Genomic DNA, 18,696 nt, shown 5'->3' on the forward strand with positions numbered 1-18,696 from the left:
AACGATGGGTGGGTGTTTGGAGTTTTGATGAATAGAGGTTTTGATTTTGTGGAAATTTACTATTTCACCCCTACTCTTATAAGTATGGCACATGTGTTCAGTTTTTAAAGGGAGGACGTAGTGAAAATTAGCATTCCAAAGAATCTCATTTTTAGAATCCAAATTTTGTCACTCAGGAATCGCACTCCAGGTAGAGGTGTAAAGTGGGCTATGCTGAGCGAATACAGCCCACGACCCAGGCCCGTGTGCACGGCCGTGGGCCAGGCCGGTCCATGGGTCGAGCCTTGGACCTGGTTGGGCCATGCATCGGGCCAAAGTTATTTATTTAAAAAAATTGACAAAAAAATTTAAAATTTTAATTTTATATGAATTTTGTGTATATAATTACTTATATATACAATAATTAAATAAATTAGTATAATAAAATTAAAAAAATTATTTATTTTATTAATATATTATATTCCGGCCCGCAGGCCGTGAGCGACATAGCCCGCTCAATCGTGTTGCGTCGTGCCAGCTCATGGACCTAAAACCCTAGGCCCAACATGGCCTGCATGATCGTGCCGGGCCTAACATGACCCGCAGACTATAATGTCAAGCTGGTTCAAGTTCGTGCCAAGCCATGCCGACATGCCGGGCCACAGGTGACACGGTCTGATTTACACCTTTAATTCCACGATAAGTTTTCTCATTCCGTTTCAAATGAAAAATGAATACTCTGGGCGAACCAAACAGAATTCTCATTCTTAAAATCAAAAGAATCACCAGAAATGATTCTTCGGAGTGATGCCAAACGTGGCCATATTTTTTCGCTGAGAAACAAAACATTCTGGACCTTGTCCTGCCTGGCAATCATGGGCTTCATAAAAACAAGTGACAGCCCCTAAACCCTGCATTCGAGAAGACTGGAAAGAGGTGACCACCAATAAGTCGGACCTATTAATCAAAATTCACGGGAGTGGTTTGATCAGCGAAAATTTTTCCAGTACCATAGATTTTCCATCTCTAGTGATTTGACACCTCCGTAATGGACAAGGTCCATGATGCACGCAAGCATTGCATTTCTGTTTATCTCTGTCTCACTCCAGGGGTTATTAGGCATCATTATGTATGATGAAGTCATTGCATCGTAATAGCTTTCATCACCGTGACGGAAGGCAACCCGATATTTTTCATAGCTTCCATCTGAATGTGAGAATGCGATGCCAGAAAACTGGACTAATAATAACGGCATAAGGGATTTTTGGACTGGACCATAAAAACCCCTAACAATTATGAACTGCCATCAGAAGTATCACATGAAAAAAAAAGAAATGAAAAGCAAAGCAAAGCATAAACAGAACTCAGAAAGTAACGTCGTGTTCAAAAATGAGTTTTTAAAGCAGTCGAAGGTAAATACAGTGACGTGAAACATTAACTTTAAGGAGGTTGCTTGAACTTTGACGTCCCAAGTAACCTACAAGGGCGAGGCTACCTGTCTCTACTTCTCTACGACCAAGATCATGACTTGAAATTGCAAGCAAATAACAGCAGAAATACAGGAGATGAGATACACTTCCATTGGATCCACCAATATTACAACATTTTTCAAACTCATCTTCGTTTATGATTTATGAAGGTTTCACTCTGGCAAGGGGTTCAATCACTACCAGATCTCGCCTGAAAGGACAAGTTTCAGTAATAAGATCAGAAAAGCAGGAGTACGAAAGGATGCATTGATTTATGAAGGTTTCACTCTGGCAAGCTGTTCAATCACTACCAGATCTCGCCTGAAAGGACAGGTTTCAGTAATAAGATCAGAAAAGCAGAAGTACGAAAGGATGCATAAGCCTTGGCATTGGAAATGATTAGAAGTTCAATCAGATTTTAGCACTTTAATGGAAACCAGACCTGAAAGAATAGGGATGAGCAAATGGATAGATTTTACCCGGAACCAACCCTACCCAATCTGTTACCGGGTAGGGTTTGGTTCCAAATTCTTGGAACCAACCCCTCACCTAGGCCGGTTCCAGGGCCTAGGGGTTTACCCTACCTGCACAACAGAAGTTTCTTTTCTTCTTTTTCTCCTCCTCATTCCAACTGGGGAATGAGGCAAGGAAAGCACCTGGGGTTTGGGAAATCAGTGTTTATGAAACCAATACAGAAATGGAACCTATTTTCTATCAGGGCGGCAGGTCAGCAGTTAAATCATCTGGATTAAATGGTCAATTCGTGATATCATGAATTAAATAATAAAAATATAAAAAATAAATAAAACTACAGAAAATTTTGGACATATTCCTAGTATAATACATTCATTATATTGGATAAAAACAAGTGATAAGTAAGAACTATTGTTATTAACGATGAAAATGACTAAAAATACATACAAAAAAAAGAGAAAAGGGAATAAATGTCTAGTGTGTGACCCACAGACCAAGGTCATTGAGTGCTTCAACTGGCTGGGTCACTAGGTCGTTGACGGAGTCAACAGTTTTTTGCAGGCAAATGGCTTGGGGATGAAACAGACCTAGAAATATTGCCCACAAATAGGTCAACCAGTCCAATCAGCTGGCTCAACCACAGATGGAAAAAACTGCTGGAAATGGACGTCACATTATATGAAAACAGTCCATAGATTCATTATGCAATGAAATAAACTCACTAAAATAGAAATTGGTTTTATTAAAGACATTTCCTTAATAAAGATGTTCTATTTAATTCCAGCAACAAGAATAAAATACTTCTAGGTATTTAAGAAAGGGTTCTACTAGTGTGTGAAAATATAATGGCAAGGGAGCTGAAGTCATAAAGTCGGAAGAATGCCAATTTTTGCACACAGTTCCATTTTCCTTTAAGAAATGAATTCATTCTTACACTACGTTCGTGAAAAATTGTACTGAAATGCCATGAAAACTAAAATGGAATATTTTCCCTACAACCTGTCATATTTCTGCCACATGGAGGGATCATGTAGCCAACGCCATCCACCAAACGGGGGACCCTCTGGATTAGCCACTTGTGCAATATTAATATCACCCTGTGCCCCATATTTTATTAGTTTTCTACAAGTAATATTGGTCATTGAAATTTTAAATATTTTAATATTATAGCTTCTATAACACCAGGTGACACATACTGCAGTTTTGGGCCCCAAACCAATTTGAGCCTTCTCTCATCTCCCCTAAACGACTAGCTTGCATGCTCCCATATGTTGGGGCAGACCGGAGGGGGGTAATTTGTTGTCCATTAGGATTTTGAATAACATTGTGCAGCGATTCACAGTTAAGTTTAAGGTGACAAATGGATGGATTGGGTTGGATAAGGGTTGAAAGCCAACCCATCCATCAACCATACCCTTAATTCTAATATGTACATGGGTTGCAACCCAACCTAATCCAGCCAATGTTGACCCAGTTGAATATTTAAATCCATGTAGATACATCCTTATTAAGAATAAAAGGACTGTAGATATATGTAAATCAGCTTCTTTTATATGGTTGCCTGCCAAAAAAACATTCAGGTCTTGACCAAAATGGTTAATCATAGCCCAACCTAACCCAGCCCTTTTTAATAGACAATTGATTGCTCAATCCATATTCCACCACATCTTAAATGAATGGACTCGGGAAGGTTGCACGAGGATGGATCAAGTGGGTTGGGTCAGAAATTGTCACGATTTGGTCCATTTGTATTAATGACGATGCAGTTCTAAGCACATATATTAAAATATGAACATAACACCAAATTTCTGTATCCTACCTTTTTACTATCCAACAATGCACAGTAGCCTACGAGCTTTACAAAAAAACAAAAACAAAAAATAACAGCTTTACAAAAACAAATAATAACAATACACAGTAAAAGTGTTCCCCATTAAGAAAAATGGTGAGAAGGAATGCCTTCTATCTTTGAAATGAGGGGAAAGAACTTACCTTGAGTGGACAACCTGACCTGGATCTTGACCTCAACTTTTATCTGCATTTTTAAATAGGATAAGATGTATTGACCAAGTAAAACAAACTGCAACACACAAAACTGCATTTAAAATAGCATAAAAGGATTGCCACAGTAAATATAATGTAACCATCAATTACCTGGCAGGAGATGCAGATCTAGATCGTGATGGAGATCTGGAGGCAGAACGATCTAATGACTTGCTGCAGAAAGAAGTATGACTATCATGAACTGTGGGACAGGCGTGAAAATAAAATAAATATATAAATCTTACAAAATTGCAATGTACAGAATGATACCTCTGACTCCTCTTTATGCTCCTGCTTCTACTCCGGTTATGGCTTCTAGTTGGACTGCCTTCATAGCTCCTCACCTGCAACAATTAACGCTCAACAAAAGAAACAGAAGCATAGCCCATTACTGAACCGCAGGAGATTCCTTTTATTCAAGCATTTCCATTCTTATATATAGTGTATGGATAATCTCATGCCTGCTGATAAAAATAAAAAATAATTCATGCCTCAAGCATTTTAGTGTAAGAAAAATTTCCAAAAAAAAAGTATGCATTTCTTCAAACTTAGTTAATGCAAAATGGTGGGCTTGTAAAATCGTGCAATGGAAGGTGCAAAACAAGTTTTTGATAAATTAATTACAAAAAGTGAATGCCCTTGCAGGGAACACCCAAATTTGCCAACCGAAAAAACACACTAATTCTTCAATTACAAGGGGAAATGTATGATATAAAAGAATTACCCGGATATAAGCCCTTGAAAAAGGATTTCTAAATTCAGAGTCATCAAGAACAATAGATATGTTGTCAACTTGGAAGAAAAATCCATGTGCAGTAAACCACAAGAAGATGCAAAAATAATAATGATATGCTGGTAATTACAGCATATTTCATGTCCTCATAATTAGTGTAGTCAACCAGACCCATGGTTCCTGAAACAACACTCAGCACTTTAGTGCAAAAGTTTGCCCATAAAAATAGTAGCAAATCAACAGCAAAATTTGTGGCACTGCTACAAGGCTCAGACTTTAACAATAACTCATTATACATTGAACACAAAAGTAATAATACACCATCAATTTGCTGTTTTACGCAGAGAAATGAATTAGTAAGGTAATATGTACATATTGATTAAAAAAACTTCACAAGTGTTCAAAGTTCAAACAATCAAAGTGTGAAATCCTTCTGCAAGGTTATATTGCCTCAAATGAACTAGATTAAATGTGTTTTATTAGCTACCATCATGATAACGCCCTCGATATTTTTCTGGTACTTGTAACTGTAGACCAAGAATCATATTTACTCTTTACAATCAGCAGAGGCAATACCTACTTCACTAGGATATTATCAATGCATTAAAAGCACATTTGATGTAGCAAATGGACTTCTTTATAGGTAAACAAAATATATACTGAATAAATGAGAGAGGGGGTGAGAAGGAAGTGGATACAAAGAGCAATAAATAAATAAAATAAAAAAAAGTATTAAAGAAATTTTATACTCCTGCTGCATATATCATCCCTGGTTAGCAAGTTAGCACAGATGAAACAATAATATTTACCAAAATAAACATACCATCACCATCACGGAAAACTTGTGCAAAACATACTGATGTAACCGTTTTTGGCCACGTACCAATGTTTTGTGATGTAAAATTTTTTAGCAAAGTACCTCGTTATTCAACCCGGTGGTGGCGTGTCTTAGTGACGAGCTACTTGGTGGCGAACTCCCTGGGGGAGAACTGCTTGGTGACTAACTGCTTGGTGGCGAACTGCATGGGGGCGAACTGCCCAAGGGCGAACTGCCTTGGTGGCGAATTGCCTGGTGGCGAACTGCCTGGGGGCGAACTGCCTTGGTGGTGAACTGCCTGGGGGCGAACTGCCTAGTGGCGAACTGCCTGGGGCGAACTGCCTTGGTGGCGAACTGCATGGGGGCGAACTGCCTTGGGGCCAACTGCCTGGGGGCGAACTGCCTGGTGGCGAACTGCCTAGGGGCAACCTGCCTGGGGGCGAACTGCCTTGGTGGCGAACTGCCTGGGGGTGAACTGCCTTGGTGGAGAACTGCCTAGGGGCGAACTGCCTGGGGGCGAACTGCCTGGTGGCGAACTCCCTGGTGGTGAACTGCCTAGGGGCGAACTGCCTTGGTGGCGAACTGCTTGGGGGCGAACTGCCTTGGTGGCGAACTGCCTGGGGGCGAACTGCCTTGGTGGCAAACTGCCTAAGGGCGAACTGCCTTGGTGGCGAACTGCCTGGGGGCGAACTGCCTTGGTGGCGAACTGCCTGGTGGCAAACTGCCTGGGGACGAACTGCCTGGGGGCGAACTGCCTGGTGGCGAACTCCCTGGTGGCGAACTGCCTAGGGGCGAACTGCCTTGGTGGCGAACTACCTGGGGGCGAACTGCCTTGGTGGCGAACTGCCTGGGGGCGAACTGCCTTGGTGGCGAACTGCATGGGGGCGAACTGCCTTGGGGCCAACTGCCTGGGGGCGAACTGCCTGGTGGCGAACTGCCTAGGGGCAACCTGCCTGGGGGCGAACTGCCTTGGTGGCGAACTGCCTGGGGGTGAACTGCCTTGGTGGAGAACTGCCTAGGGGCGAACTGCCTGGGGGCGAACTGCCTGGTGGCGAACTCCCTGGTGGTGAACTGCCTAGGGGCGAACTGCCTTGGTGGCGAACTGCTTGGGGGCGAACTGCCTTGGTGGCGAACTGCCTGGGGGCGAACTGCCTTGGTGGCAAACTGCCTAAGGGCGAACTGCCTTGGTGGCGAACTGCCTGGGGGCGAACTGCCTTGGTGGCGAACTGCCTGGTGGCAAACTGCCTGGGGACGAACTGCCTGGGGGCGAACTGCCTGGTGGCGAACTCCCTGGTGGTGAACTGCCTAGGGGCGAACTGCCTTGGTGGCGAACTACCTGGGGGCGAACTGCCTTGGTGGCGAACTGCCTGGGGGCGAACTACCTTGGTGGCGAACTGCCTGGGGGCGAATTGCCTTGGGGCGAACTGCCTGGTGACGAACTGCCTGGGGACGAACTGCCTGGGGGCGAACTGCCTGGCGAACTCCCTACTGGGCGACCGATGCCTTAGAGAATGTTGGAGCTCCCTGGTGCGGCGCAATCCGACTGCCCTCAGCATGAGGTGGTCTTCTTTCCTTTGTAGGCTGCGGGAGATGAGGGATCTGCGAGAACTTCATCTTTTCCTCCTCTTTGTAGGTGGCGGGGGCTGAGAGACCTACGAGAACTTCATCTTTTCCTCCCCTTTGTAGGTGGCGGGAGCTGAGAGACCTGCGAGAACTTCATCTTTTCCTCCTCTTTGTAGGTGGCGGGAGCTGAGAGACCTGCGAGAACTCCATCTTTTCCTCCTCTTTGTAGGTGGCGGGAGCTGAGGGACCTCCGAGAACTCCATCTCTTCCTCCTCCTTGTAGTTGGGGGGAGCTGAGGGACTTCCGAGAACTCCATCTCTTCCTCCTCTTCGTAGGCGGGGGGAGCTGAAGGACCTGCGAGAACTGAATCAGAGGTCCTGGGGGTACTTTCCCGATGGGGGCTCTCCGATGCTTAAGTTAGCACTCTTATTGTAGAGAGCTTTGAAGATAATATGAGAGAGCTAGAGAGCAGGGTTACTTCCCTTTCTTTTTCCATCCCCTTCCCCTTTGGGGGGTGAGGTCTTTATATACCGGAGTCCTCGTGGGTTAGGTGGGTGAAAAGCCTCCAAACGGTAAGACTCGTCGCATCCTGTTAGAATCGGGGTACGGTGGTGAACTCCTCGAGGTCGTTAGGCAGGTGCTTGTGTCAGGTGGCCAGGTCGGCGCTTGGGCCGGGTTGTCAAGAGGGGTGTCTGCGTCAGTCGGCGGGTCGGTGTCTAGGCCAGGTCATCAAGTCGGCACTTGTGTCAGTCGGCGGGTCAGTGTCTAGATCAGGTCGTCAAGCTGGCGCCTGTGTCAGTCGGCGGGTCAGTGTCTAGGTCGTCAAGCTGGCGCCTTGGCCGGATCATGCGCTAGGCTGGTCGAGGTCGGCCAGGTCGCGCAGGCCGCGCGCTAGGTCGCGCGCAGTTCGTGCGCGCCATGCGCAGTTCACGCAGGCCACGCGCGCGCCGCGCAGGTCGCGTGTGCCGCGTGCGCGCCGCGCAGGTCGCGCAAGCGCGCGTCAGGCCGCGCACAGGTCGCGCCAGGCCGGCCAGACTGGTGCCCGGGTGGGTCACCAACTTCGTAAGTTTGTTGGCTGGGTGTTTTCCTAATTGTCACGAGGTGCCACGTGTCACAATTTTACTAGAGGGCCAAATCTGCCCTCATCACATACATCCCCAGCCTTTCGCATATGATCCTGAAAAACAAAAATACCACTAAATGAATTAGTACAGTTGGGGACTCAGAACTTGAATATTCAGTGATGTAGTAAAACTTACCTTTAAATCTTGCCATGAAACAGAGGAAGGCAGTCGACGAACAACAACTACATGGGAAAATGCACGAAACAAAATTCAGCTTCATCCAAGAAAATCTAACAATCTATAGCAAAACCACAACCAAGGCCTACCAAAAATAAGTAAAGCAAACTAAATGAACTTCGATATTCAGAATGGTGTGAAACACCACTAGATCACCCACCACCTCCACCATAACCACCACGACGATCAGTTGAAGATGATCCTCTACCACCATGAGCAAGCTCAACCTGCAATGAGTGTCAAACAAGAAATCATATAAAGAAAAATGTGTCACGATTCTGTACATTAATGATCTCAGCTTAAAACTATAACTTAGAAATGGAAGGATGCTCACCTTGGAACTCTCCTAAAAGGAACAGAAATCAAATTATAATAAAGTGTTATCCTACTCCCATTTATTTCTATCATTCCTAATGGCCCCATGTCTAGATATCCACCTCATTAATCTACCTTTTATACATTATGTTCCTGCACCCATACCTCTTGTTTGATTAGAAATCAAGCATAACCAGCTAGAAAAAAAAAAAAAAAAAAACCAGCATTAGAAATAGTGATGGTAAGGGTGGTGGCAGGGGAAAAAGTGTTTACTAACAGTGCCAGGTTTTCATAGTTAGTATGAATGGATGATATACCTGACATAGTGCCTGTTTAGAAGGGCTGAAGTGCAGTGGCTTCGGACTTTCAGAGGTGGGCTCTCACAGACAGCCTATAAGCTAATGTTAGGTGAAAAATCCGGAGAGCCCAAATTGGCTGTTAGTCAGTTATTTTAAGGGCTGTCGCTTCAGCTTCCTATAGTTGCTTATCTGGAGTGCTACAAAGAAGCTGAACCAGCTTAGCTGAATCTTCAGCTCAGCACTCCAAAATGGGCCCATAGACTGCACCATATTTTCCATGAGTAAAGTTGAGCAGACACTGCACTTACGCAGTTATACAGCCCTGACAAGCCAAGGTGAGCATGTGAATCAAGTTCAATGAATAAAGGAATTATTGTTTAGAAGAAAAACTAGTTAACATAGAAGAAAGAGAGAGGGGCACTCTTGTCTTCCAATAAAAGTAGGAAGTAGGAAGTGCTTAATGCACCACAAGTACCCCACCTTCCAAATGAAGGTAGGTCACTCGTAGGGAGTGAAAAATCCTTTACAGTATCCTCTTTTCAATTGGGCATTATGCCTACAACTAAAGCAGTGTTTTAAAAGCAAAATGCACAATAAAAGATTAAGGGCCTTCTAACGCCTGAGACACAAACTGAGGGCGCGCTCAGACAAAGCAAGGGGCAATTTTTTGAAAAGAAAAGAAAAACATTTAATATATAAGATATAAGAAAACATTATTTTTTATAGAAATTAAATGTTTTAAAAATCTATTAGGTGAAATAAAAATACATAAGCTTAAATAGGTGTGCAAAACATTAATTTTAAAAGAAATTAAGGGCATGAACATACACAACACTATCAGCAAGCATAAATAGGTGTGCAAAACAGCCATCCTAGCCACTAAACCCTATAAAACATCACCACATTGACGCCCTGATCTGTGAAACAGAGCTTTAGATGATGGCATATGACTGGATTGATGTTGGGTAGGTGTACAAAGACCTAGAAAAGATGTTTGGTTCGGTGCAGTTTCCATCATGCCTTTCCCGTAACTGCCCATGCTGACTTGGCATAACCTTTGGAGGTTACAAGTATATACTTGTAATGCTGATAAACTTTTGGGTTGAGTGAGAGTAGACATTTTGTTGCAAGACAATAAGAGATCAGCTATGTATTTATTATTCTCATAGTGAACATTTTCCCCTCTCCTCGTGGATGTAAGCTCCCTATTTTCTTCTTGGGTACTATTATCATTTTTTCTGGACCCCTAAAGGGGTGATATTGCTTCTCAATGGTTTTGTCAGAACCCATGAAAAAGTAATATCAGATTTGATTTTTCTTTTGATACACCTGGTGAAATCAGGACTTGAGCTTCTAGAGTTCAGGTTGTTTTTTACATAAGAAAGAAGACCAAATGGTCGTTTGTGCAAAGAAGTCTGATCCGGTTGATAAACTAGGGCATTTTCCAGTTTTTACTTTAATGTCATTGTAGCCTTTTTTTTGGATTTTCTATATTGTTGGCTCTGGAAATGACGACTCCTCAAGCAGAATTTATATTTTCCTTCTTTGACTTAGGATTTATGCTCTATAGCATCAGACTAAGTTTACTAAGTAGTTTTGATCTCAAGGTCAAGGTTCAAAGTATCAGAAATGCAAGGTGTATCGGAAAGATAATTTTAAGAGACGAAAAATCAAGATACACATGGATACACTAGAAAATTCAAAAAACATCATTAAAAATATGAACAGTAATAAAAATGAGTTTTATGTGAGTATAACTAATTTATTTAAACATAAAAACCATTCTTTAATGATTTATATAAAGTAATGGGATATAATTAGTAACCATTGAAAAATTAGAGAACTAAAATGTGTGTATATATACTAATATTCATTAGTTAATATTTTTTTGAAATCATTTATCAGTTAATATTTATTATATATAGATTTAGATAATATTATTATGTATACAAGTTAATATATACCTTAATTTTTAATAAATAAATATAACTTGTTTTCATCTTATTATTATATAAATATTAATAATCAACTTTATAGCATTTGTTGGGAAACATCCACTAAGGCAAGAAAGATTACTTTAAGTATAAAAAAACATGTCATTCTAACAAGTAATTAAGGGTGGCATAACGGATAATTGATTATTGTTATAACCAAATGACTTGGGTTCGAAACTTGTTACCTTTGGTTTGTGATTTTTAACAAGTTATCAGACAAAAAAAATATGAAACCAAATTATACATGTTTCGTGTATTGGAACTCTTTCGAAACGATACGTATTGGCCCATATTGGCCGATACGTTGTGAAATTTAAAACCTTGCTCAAGGTGACTATTTGGTGTTTTAGATGTTTGAGAAAATGTCCCAATGGTGCACGATTTTTGTAATGGTCATTCTTTATTATGAATTCATGATCAGTTCTGATCTTATCCTAGGCCTCACCCAAACACCTAGGCACCCGTCTTGGTGACAAAAATGACAAGGCGGGTGCCTTATATAATATCATTTATATTGTTGTATCTTCTTAATATGTGTGTTTATACATTTTATTATATGCTATATATATATATATATATATATATATATCATTTATACTTTGTTTTAATGTTTTACTATTGAAATTTAAAAGATCAAAGGGTTTTGAGAAGAAAAAAAGAAATATAGAAAGAAAGAAAAAAAGCAAGAGGAAAGAAAGAAAAGAAGTATCAAGAGGTTCCCTTTTTTTATATTCTCTCTCTCTAATTAAATAAAACAGAAATACCATCCTTGTTTTTTTATTTTACTCTCCATTTTGAATATTTATCATATGAAGTTAAGACCTTCTTTAGCTGCTAATTGATATGAAATTTCTCTATTAAATACTTATTATAGTATTATTTTTGAAAATAATGAAATTAGGATATGTAAAAGATTTTTATCTTTTAGTTGTGATTCTTTTCAGAGGAAATTTAATGTTCTTTATAAAGAAAATTGCTATTTTTTCAATTAATATACATACTGAATGGCATATAAAACTAGGGAACTAACCAAAAGTTAATTCTTTATATTATGAAATTCTTTTCGCCTAGGTGCCTCAGTGTCGCCCAGAATTGCCTAGACACCTTGAAAACTATGTTTCGAATATTTTAGTGAATTTTGGGTTATCATCATCAGTCAATATCTGATTTCTTCAGCTCATGTCTGTTCTACATGAAAGATGTTTGATGAAATGCTTCATCAATGATTCTTTATTATGCTCCATTTTGAATCATGATCAGTTGCCTTTTGAATATTTATTATGTTCCAACTCTAGTTCTTTGATCTGGTTATGGTTATGGAGTTAATAGTTGCCTTTCTGCTAGTCAACTCCAATAGCTAACTGGTTATCTAGTTGGTTTACATAGTTGGCTATTTAGTTCGATTATTACGATTGGGCTCTCAATAGCTAGCTTCAGTTCTTTGTTCAGCTTCTGTTTGGTGGTTACTAGACCATGGCATGGCTGTACTCTGGCTTTCCAACACAAGCTCATAATTCATATCATGTTTTTACCTCATTCAACTTTCTAAAAGCCAACTCTGGTTTCTAAGAGGCTACTTCAACATCTCGAGTATGGCCGCTGCTTCAACGACTAGCCGATTTTCATGAGGTTGCTTCAGCATCTTTACTTGCAAACTCAAGTTGGTTTTCCCACCTTGAGTTTGAGGGAGGGTATAGATAGATATTGTGGTTGGTTGTATTTGGGTTTTCTTTCAGGAAGAGTGTTGGAGGTTATACTGTTATAGGGGAATACTTGTAATGTTGATAAGGTTATACTGTAGGGGAATACTTGTAATGTTGATAAACTTTTGGGGACTTGCATGTATTCATGGAAGGAAGAGGGGCATATGTGTATTTCTGATAATAGTTGGGTCCATTGATTATTTAAAGCCAGGGACTTGCATGTATTCATGGAAGGAAGAGGGGCATATGTGTATTTCTGATAATAGTTGGGTCCATTGATTATTTAAAGCCATTAGTTGTATGGGATTAGGGTTGACTGAAAGTAGAATCAGATTATATCACAGAACAGATTCAGATATTGAATACAATTAATCAATTAAACTAAAAATAATATGAATATCATATGTTATTAAGAAATTGAACTAAAAAGGAATTTGATAATGTAAATCAAGGATAAAATGACTTGAAAATAACTTATATGACACTTGAATTTGAACCCTCAGTTAAGATACAACTTTCAAACCAGCTTTGCTAATAGATGCATTAATGTGTAGATAAAAGCACAAACATGTATGAAAAATATTATTGGATCATATAGAACTGGTTTGAGTATAAACATCCAATTATAAATAGATCAAATTTGGACCACCTTAATGGGATCGGATACAGATTCTAGTGCAGAAAAAGAGATGCATTTATAGCCCTACAATTGGGGAATTTAACTCCAAAGCCATTTCAAATAAGAAATCACATAAAGAATGGCACAACACATATGGAACTAGGGCTGTCAATTGGACTGGATTTGGTCCAATCCAATATTGGTCCATTTACTAATGAACTGGACCAAATTCAGTCCAAATCCATACAAATCAAGTCCAACCCTGTCCAAATAAAATGCAAATGGACCGGATTGGGTCCAATCCAATCCAAATTGAATCAAACACCAAAATAACATTAGAAATTCAGAAAATATATAAAAAGCAACACCTGCTGTAATCCAATCCAGTCCAAAGTGAATGAACAAAAGTGCTTTTGTAAAAGTACTTCCATAAAAGTGCTTTTGTAAAGGTACTTTCATAAAAGTGTTTTTGTAAAATCACTTTTAGAAAAGTACTTTTGTGTAAAAGTACGTTTGTCGAAGTGATTTCATAAAAGTACTTTACTTGTGTAAAAGTATTTTTCATAAAATTACTTTTATAAAAGTGCCTTCGTGTAAAAGTACTTTTTTAAAAGTGCTTTCATGAAAGTACTTTTGTAAAAGTTCTTTCGTAAAAGTACTTTTCATAAAATTATTTTTATAAAAGTGCTTGTGTAAAAGTGCATTCATAAAAGTGTTTTCGTAAAGTGCCTTCATAAAATTACTTTCAAATAGTAATTTTATGTTGACTTCAATTTTGATCGGTTTCAAATTGGACAAGGGTTTGGCCTCATGATCGGATTCTTGGGAATTTGATTTAGGTCCGATTTAGACCGATAAGAATATGGACCAATTTATTTTGGATTAGCCCAATCCAATAAATGATAACGGACCATCCAAATCCGATTTAATAAGGTTTGGATCAGATTGGATCCAATCCAGAACCGGTCCATTGACACCCCTATATGGGATTAGGGAGTTTTTTTTTGGGGGGAGGGGGGGTGGGGTTGGTTAGTGACAAAGCATCAGTAACGAAAGTCCAGTTACCCTCAAACGACAACCATGAAAATTATAGCCATCACGACCCCTGATTGCATCTTCAGCATCTCGTGCATCCTCAAACTGTGGAATAAATAGACAAAACATTACTGAATATATGTAGTCTAAAAAAGATTTAAATTGTCAATAGTGTAATCAAGCATAAATACCATCAGGTTAAAGAGAAAAAAAATACCTCTACAAAACAATATCCAGGAGGACGAGGTGGGATTTTCAGCTCAATATCCACAATACGACCATACTGTAGATAGAAATTAAAAAATGTATATATCAGACAGCAATATTAAAAGCACCAATTCACAAAATCACAGCCTATGCCAGAGATAACATGATCCATGAAATTATTCTATATGTTCATTAGAAGGAGTTGAGCAATAAGGTACCTTATTCTAAATAAACTGAATGACTAAATGAATAATATATTTTGAGTACTTAAAATAGTTCACTACACAATGTTGTTCCTAGCTATATGAGGTCTTGTGAGGGGTGGACCGGATATGGACTTAACTATTGGTGATGGAGCGCAATCCGGTCGGTCTTAGCTGTCAACGATTTCGCCTTTGACTGGAGCAACGGGGAGCCTGAAAAGGAGAAGTTGAGGGAACTACGAGGGGAACCTGGTGAGATAACTTCGAAGCTCAAGTTAGTATTCTCTCAAAGGCAAAGTAAAGACCAGATGGCGCAAAGTTCAAATACCTTGTTGTTGGGGGTAGGGGGCCTTTTATAACCACTTCGTGCACTCACTCCGAAGCCTCTGTCAGGTCGAGTATGATTACCTCTATTTCTGCTGGTTCGGGTGTCATCCTTTCTGCTAGGACAGAACCGCTACTGCTTCTTGTCAGAGCCGTCTCTATAACTGGAGATGGCGGTGGCAGGTGGCCATTTGAAGTGCGGCCGTCAAGCGTCAGATCCCAAGTCAGTTAGGTGTGCCGCCCCTGGGTACGAACTTCCTCGATATCAGGCATGGTACGGTTTGTTCAGTTTGGCGTCCTGGAGGTGAAGTGTTGGAGTGGTGAGCGAGGTGAAGTCTTGAGTTCGAAGGTAGGCTAGTTCGGTGAGGTGTGTCCCGAACTGCTATATGGCAGGCCGATTCGGTGAGGTATGTCCCAAACTGCTATAAGGCAGGCTAGTTCGGTGAGGTGTGTCCTGAACTGCTATAAGGCAGGGTAGTTCGGGTTACTGTCCTTTGAGTGGCTTGGGGCCTAAGGGAGAGTTTGAGCTCCTAGTAGGGAGTTCGGACTGCTGGTAAGGGAGTTCGGTCCATTGGTTCCTCCCCTTGGTGCTCGCGCCTTAAGCGCGCTTTTGTGTTGAGCTGTTGCCTTTGCCACGTGTTGCGTAACTATGAGGTCGGGCCAAATCTTCCTTCATCAATTGCCCCCCACTCCTCGCGCCAAGGGTCTTGCCCTAGAGCGGGGAGTTTGCGAGGTGGTAGGTGGATTTGTCCCATTCTTCGAATCTTGATAGCGCGAGGTGCTTTGTCAGGGTTCTTCGGTTTTCTAGAGTGTCCAAAAAGGCGAGAAACATGCCTACCTGCTTACAAATGTTGACAGACGTGGCGGCGCACGTTTATTTTAAATTTCAAAAAATCACGCCACTGGGAGACATGACAGCGGGTCTTTTGATTTTGAAAAAAGCGCGCCACTACCATTTTGAGGAGACATGCGCTGGCAGTTGTCAGTTTCAGAAAGATGTGCACTGGCACATCGTCAGTTTCAGAAAGACGTGCGCTGACGTTTCATCAATTTCAGAGAGACGTGCGCCAATCACGTCTCGGTCTCAGGGGACGTGCGGTCAGCGTGAATGCGGGCCATTGGATTGGCTTTGATCTGCACTGTTGGTTCTTGGTTACTGTGGCTATAAATAACAGGAGACCCCAGTCGATTTGTCACTTCTACGATTTGCTTCTTGAGCTCGTGTCCAACTTTTCAGCTCTCGTCCAGGCCTTCCAGTTCGTGTCTAGGCTTGTTATTTCACCTCTAAGGTTTTCTTGCTTGTTTCAGTTTCGGAGCCTTCAAAACTTTTTTCGGGTGAGTACTTTCTTGAATCCACCTTTTCTCCTCGATGTCTATCTTGGATAGCTCAGACGATTCTTCAAGTAGGTCTGATGTAGGTTCTACGAACCGAGTCTCATCCCCTGATGGCCTTAGTGATCCTGAGGTGGAACTTGAGGACAACTTCGAACCCGTAGGCCGAGCCGCTTCGGGCAATTTGGCATCTACCTCTCATCGGGGTCGGATGCTAGATAGGTTTGGTCCTTCGACCATGACGCCCGAGGAGCTCGAATCTCTTATTATTTCTTACAATTTTCCTGGCGGGTACGCCTATTTCATTCCTTCAGGTAGCTTTCCTTGGGAACACGGTCCTGATGAGATCGTGATATTTTGGGAGCAGCTCGCTGCGGGGCTGCGATTGCCTTTCCAACCCCTTCTCGTCGAGGTCATAAACCACTTCGGCGTTACTGTTGGCCAGCTTCATCCAAACTCTATTTGGAATTTGGTGGGGACAACCTCCCTTTTTTGCGAACAGGGCTTCCCTTTAGACTTGGAGATATTCTCCTCCATTTTAATGCTCAAGAAACAACTGAGTTCTCTTCTTGGGGGAAGGTGGGTGTATTACCTGTCTCCTTGCCCGGGTTTTAAGCTTATGCACGTACTTCCCAACAAGGTCCCGGCGTGGAAGCGGGACTACTTCGGGGTGCGAAGTGCACAAGGGTGGCCTTTTCAAACTGGGTGGGGGGAGGCCGCTCCTGATTCTGGTGTAACTCTCGATAAAGAGATGGTGAAGGGCCTCTGGCAATGGGCACGGCAAGGGTTAAAATGCCATCAGTACCTAACAGAGGCCAAGCTTATTGCGGCCGGCCTGAGCTCGGGTAGGTTCCTTGCTTAGATGTTTCTTGTTCGCTTTGTTCTTTCATTTTTTCTGATGCTGAACTCTTTTCTGCAGGTGTGATGAACTCAAAGAGGACTTGAGGGGGGCGCCTGTTCCAAGGCATGAAGAGGAGGAAGCGGGTCGCCAAGCGAACTCGTACCGAGCTGCCCCAGGATGAGGAGCCTCAAGTTCTAGACCACACGTTGGAGGATCTGCCCAGGGAGCCCGAGGTGGCTCCTTCAATGCAAGAAGCGGTAGGGGCCCCTTACGTCGAGACCACTCACACGGGTGCTCCCGCCTACTCTAGTGCTCCTGCTTACTCTGGGTCCGCTCATACATGAGCTGGGCCCTCAGGCTCGGGAGCTCAAGGGGAGTTCAGGAGCGTGTTGTCACTGAACTACGCTCTTCAAAAGAGTAGGGAGACTACTTTCCCCAAGGAGATCGCGGCATGGACCGATCTTCCCTTGAACCAGGTCGCCTGTCGTGCCGTAACTCATGTTATGGTGGTGAGTCAAATTTCATCTATCCTCTTTGTTTTCTATCCCTCTTACTGTCATTAATCACTTGTTTCTTTTGGTAGGTGAACTCTTCTATTCACACCTTAGCGGCCCAGGTGGAGAGGAGCTCGAGGCAGGCGTGAGCTACCCAAGAGGCTTCTCATGCCGCCGAGGCGAATATCCAAGCTGCTGAGGCGGCCGCTCATGCTGCCGAAGAGGCTGCTTGCATTGCTATGGCCAGGCAGGCAATGTCTCAGCGGGATGCCGAGGCCATGGGGGTAGTCGTGAAGCATATGGCGGACCTAAGGTTGGACCTGCAGCATCAAGTCGAATATCTTCAGGAGGACATCAGGGAGAAAACGCTGATCTTTTCCCAAGGTATTGAAGATGCCAAGAAGAAGGCCGTTGAGGACTACATCGCCTCGCCGCGTTTTGACGACCTGATGGTGGATTCTTACAAAAGGGAATTCAAACTGAGCCGGTGGATGATCCGGAACATGTACCCTGCCTCGACATTAGTGTCATATCCACTTCGCGTATAACTCAGGAGATGGCCAACGCTGCTGATGGCGAGCCGGATTCCGAAGGCGATGCAGGGCCTTCGGGTGTCGTTGAAGTACCTTCTGAAGGGGAAGAAGTAGCTCCGGGCTTGTAAATTTTTTTTTAATGTACTCTTCCTTTTCTTGCAATGAAATAGACAATCTTTTCGGTTGTGTTGTTCTTTTTTTTGAACTGATAATATGCCCGATCTGTTTCTTGCCTGGGTTATTGCACTCGTGCGACCTGTTTTAGTGTTTAATACTTAGTCTCTGCTTTGCTTTAGTCTTTTGTCTGATATTTTTCCGAACTGATAGTATGCTCGACTTTTCTTTGCTTGCCTATGCCGAGGTTCCTCTTGTTAGCTCGGCATCCTGGCCCTTGGGCTCTTGTAGCGATTTCGTCCAC

At 42.2% G+C, this 18,696-nt stretch overlaps 1 pseudogene; it reads right to left on the minus strand.

Annotated features, from left to right (window-relative positions):
* Window positions 1-967: 967 nt before the first annotated feature.
* Window positions 968-18,696, minus strand: part of LOC148881127 (serine/arginine-rich splicing factor SR34A-like) — a 29,157-nt pseudogene continuing 11,428 nt past the window's right edge.

This window comes from Nelumbo lutea, chromosome 1 (genome assembly GCF_056320005.1).
Source record: "Nelumbo lutea isolate HS-2025 chromosome 1, American lotus-T2T, whole genome shotgun sequence".
Lineage (NCBI taxonomy): Eukaryota > Viridiplantae > Streptophyta > Magnoliopsida > Proteales > Nelumbonaceae > Nelumbo > Nelumbo lutea.